Below are 4,147 nucleotides of genomic sequence, written 5' to 3'. Positions count from 1 at the left end.
CTGTGTAAAAAGTGAAATTCTCCATCCTTGCTTTGAGACAGTCTCTTGTCCACCTGTAGACAAACTCAGCCCCATACTTCAGCTCCACTATGTATCTGTCTGCCAAGAGTTTGCATCTTGTGGGATCCTTCCTTGATAATCCTTTACCAGCATTTCTTCACTAAATCTCAGTTATATTTTACTTACGTTTTTCCACCGTTTACCTGCTAAGGTTTCTTGGAGGGTTCCTTGGGAGAAAATACCAAAGAAAAAGAAAAATATCCCCTATGATGCTTAAATTCATAAAATAGAGATTAGGGACTGCCAAACAGCCATTTTCAGAATTACACCTTACCATTACAATTCATTTGTGTCAATTTCATATGTTGCTTCTATATCCAAAGGGTATTTATTAGATATGCATTTCTATGAAAGATGGCTCTCATTGTTCAAGGCACAAAACAGCATTTCTTCCTTGTAAACTGAAAAGCAAGGTTACAAAATTAAAATTATAAAAAGACTTCCAAGAATACATATGCTTTTCAAATTCCATGTTACATAATTTCTCCTGAGGGAAAATAGTTTTATTTTTTAGTTTACAGCTAGAGGTTTGCATTTCATTAGATTAATGTACTTCCAGGAAACAAGTAGAACTGGGCCTCTCACAATCATTCATAATATGCCAATTGCCTTTTTCACACTATTAAGCTCACTTCATCTCTTCCTCTTAACAAAGTTTCTTTTTGCTCTTTTCTTGTGAGTTAGAAATTAAAGCATATCACATATATAAACAACACTGCTACAATGGTAAAAGTGGTTACTGTAGTTTGTATATGGTTTGTCTCTCAAGATTTATGTGCCGGAAATTTGGTTCCCAGTGTGGCAGTGTTGAGGTGGTAGAACATTAAGAACTGGGGCCTGGTGGAAGGTAAACATGCCAAGGGGGTTCCACCTTCATGAATGGATTCCTTTTGTATCATGGAGGTGGTCAGAACTTGTAGCAGTAAATTAATTCCTGAAAAAGTGGGTTGTTGCAACAGAATATCCCATGGCCAACTGCTCCCCTCTCTATTTGTCTGTCATGTTATGACAAAGCTAGTTATCCTCACCAGAATGGTGATACCATGCCACCAGAGGCATGAGCCAAAGAAATTTTTCTTTACACATGTATTTTGTAATAACAATACAAAGCAGACTGAGACAGTGGTATTTACACTAAGGATTCCATGTCCTTTCAAATGATTACACTCATTATAAAGGCATTGGTACAGTAGACCCTCGAGTTACAACTGGCCTAGCATATGAACAACTTGGGTTCTGATTGGATTTTGAGTTTTAACTTATGACTAAAGTCTCTTTTTTTTTTTACTCAAGACATTTTTAATGGTATTTGTTCTAGCAACCACATTTTTATAAAAGCATAATTTGAATTATCTGCTCTGATATTTTGGAGATTCATGAATTAGCTTTGGTGCTCAAGGAGTCTATAAAAGAGATCATCGTACAGAGAAATGCAGATAAACTGAAGCATGGAAGAGATCACAAAAAGCAAATAAGCCATCTGTAATAGCTCTGTGGCAAACAGTCAGTCACGGTTGGTGGTTTCCAAAAGTCTTTAACACAATATGCAGGTGTCCGCTCATTCCATGTGACACCAGTTCTGGATACTTAGTAGGAATCCTATCGGCTGAAGCCATTATTCATTCTGATCACATCTGTGTGTCTTCAGAATTGGAGGAAGAATTTGAGGCTGTACTGTGGGCTCTTTCTTTCACCACATGTGCATCATGCTCTGACTCTACCACTGTTTCTTCTTTGGAATCAGGGCACATGTCCAGTGGATCAGCCATGGAGGGAAATAATTTGGATTTTCTTAGCTTGGAAGTAATCATAGGCCTTCCTTCCGCAGACCAAGAGTGTGATGTTCTTCCCACTGCTCTGGATTTTGTCCACCACCTTCTCATAGGGTTCATCCAGCACATTCACCCCATTCACTTCAACGATCACATCCTCATCCTCCAGCCCGGCTACATCGGCCGGGCCACCCTTCTGTACCTCTTTGATGAATGAGCCTGGCAGTCCCCGAATCACATTTAAGTGAAAGCCATAGCCATTTTCACCTTTCATCAACCTGCAAAGTTTAGGCTTATGATCCCCTACTTCCTCTGTAGTGTCTGGACCTGAGGCCTCCAGAGGAGCAGGGGCTGGAACCTCCCTGACAGAACCATTAGGCAATTCTTGATTTTTATAGTAGAGAAATGGAGAAAATTGAGCCAGTCTGTACAGATTATCGGTCTCTTTGTCCAACACCAACAGTGATGTCTCCTCTCCCCCCTTTCTAATCATTTCCACCACACTGTCATGATCAAGGGTCTCCACAGACTTGCCAATGACAGCAACTACCAGGTCGTTTTTCTTCAAGCCAGCAGCCTCTGCTGGACTTCCAGAATCTATGTCCTTGGTGGTTTGACCTTTCTGTTCTGGGCCGCCCTCAGGTAGAAACCGTAGCCATTGCTTCCCTTCTTTATCTCCAGGACTCAAGCCTGGTGGGGCAACAGTTTCAAACTCGCCTTTTCCCTCTTGAATTGTATCTTTTGTTCAGGATGGTACTTGTCAGTTTCTTTGTCCACAAGAAGGAACAGGACAGGGTTTCCAGACTTCTTCACCTTTTCAACCATTTCCTTGTGGCTGGCATTCTCTACATTCTCTCCATTCACTTCAATCAAATGATCATCAGCCAGGACTCCAGCTTTCATAGCCACACCCTGAGGTGTTATGTCAGTCATGTGTACTTCCTTTTTATCTTGGACAGTTTTCAGAGAGAAGGCGTAGCCGTTCCCCTCCTTTACCAGGTAACAGAGCCACGGCTGGGTCCACGTCACTCCTCCGTTCATCACTGGGGCTGCTTTCGTGTCATTCAAATCCAGCTCCTGGCTTTGACCCAACTCTTTCAAGTCTACCCCTTTCTTCACAGCTTTCTCATAGGAATCCCCATCCAGAACTAGTAAAGTCACCGAATTCCTGCTCTTTCTGGCCAGATCCACCACCTGCGTGTGCTCTTCCTTGTCGACAAAGACACAATTGATCCTGAGAACTCTGTCTCCATCCAGGAGTCCAGCCTACTCTGCTGGGCTACCCTTCTCAATCACCTGGACCAGGTGCCCATGGATGTACTTCTCAATTCGCAGGAAGAAGCCATAGCTTTGCCCTTCCAGTTTGGACAGTTTACATTCTCTGACATTGAAGATGGCAGCCATTTTTGTATGCTCCCTGCTCAGCAGCAGAGCCCAGGCTTTGGTTTCCCATGCTCCCTTATGACCAAAGTCTTGAGTGGCCGAATGCCAGCCACTTGTGCTTCCAGATGGTCTCAGACAAAGATTTTACCCTTAAAGAGTTCTGGAAGGAACATTACAACATACTTTCCTGTGTGGGGTTGAGAAATCCTGGGCTATTGTCTCTCTAAGGACATTGAGATCTGCCTGTATACAGGAGAGAGACTTTGAAGGCTGGGTAGAGCCTGAGCCTTCAATTGACCAACTTGAGTTACAACCAGGCCTTGTTAATGAATCGAATTCACAAGTCAAAGGTCCACTGCATATGTAAATAACAGATTTCAATTTTGTTTTCATTTTCAATTTTTTCCCTTTCACTCCTATTCTTTTATTTTTTCAGCACCAAATTCACTTCTCTAATAAGATATTATAAAATTAATTATCATATATACAGATTGAAAACCAGACTACTAGGCCAAAGAACATGTAAAACATGTAAGACAATTGTAATAAGTCAAGGTAGACTTTTAGATACATTGTCCATGCTGGATTATAATACCTTTTATTCTTTCTCTCCTTTTTCCTATTATCTTTTATTTTATAGAAATATGTATATGCATATATCTGCATATATATGTATGTAGGTTATATATGTATATACATAGACATATATGTATATAGGTATAGGTTGAGGTTTTCATATGAGAAACCATGCAATATTTAAGCTTGTGTGTCTGAATTACTTCACTTAACATTATAGTCTCAAGGTGCATGTACTTTCCCACAAATGACCTTCTTTATACTACAGTAGTATTCCATTGTGTGGAAATACCACATTTTCTTTATCTATTCATCTGTTGATGAAACAGCAGTTATAGGCTGCTTCTAAGATTTAG

At 40.6% G+C, this 4,147-nt stretch overlaps 1 pseudogene; it reads right to left on the bottom strand.

Moving 5' to 3' along the window:
• Window positions 1-1,591: 1,591 nt before the first annotated feature.
• Window positions 1,592-3,236, bottom strand: LOC101719401 (Na(+)/H(+) exchange regulatory cofactor NHE-RF3 pseudogene; annotated as a pseudogene).
• Between the last annotated feature and the right edge of the window lie 911 nt (window positions 3,237-4,147).

The sequence above is a fragment of the Heterocephalus glaber genome, unplaced genomic scaffold (assembly GCF_053883595.1).
Source record: "Heterocephalus glaber isolate CG9 unplaced genomic scaffold, H.glaber_assembly_v1.0 deba00001472, whole genome shotgun sequence".
Lineage (NCBI taxonomy): Eukaryota > Metazoa > Chordata > Mammalia > Rodentia > Bathyergidae > Heterocephalus > Heterocephalus glaber.
This window is presented reverse-complemented; position numbering and strand designations above follow the sequence as displayed.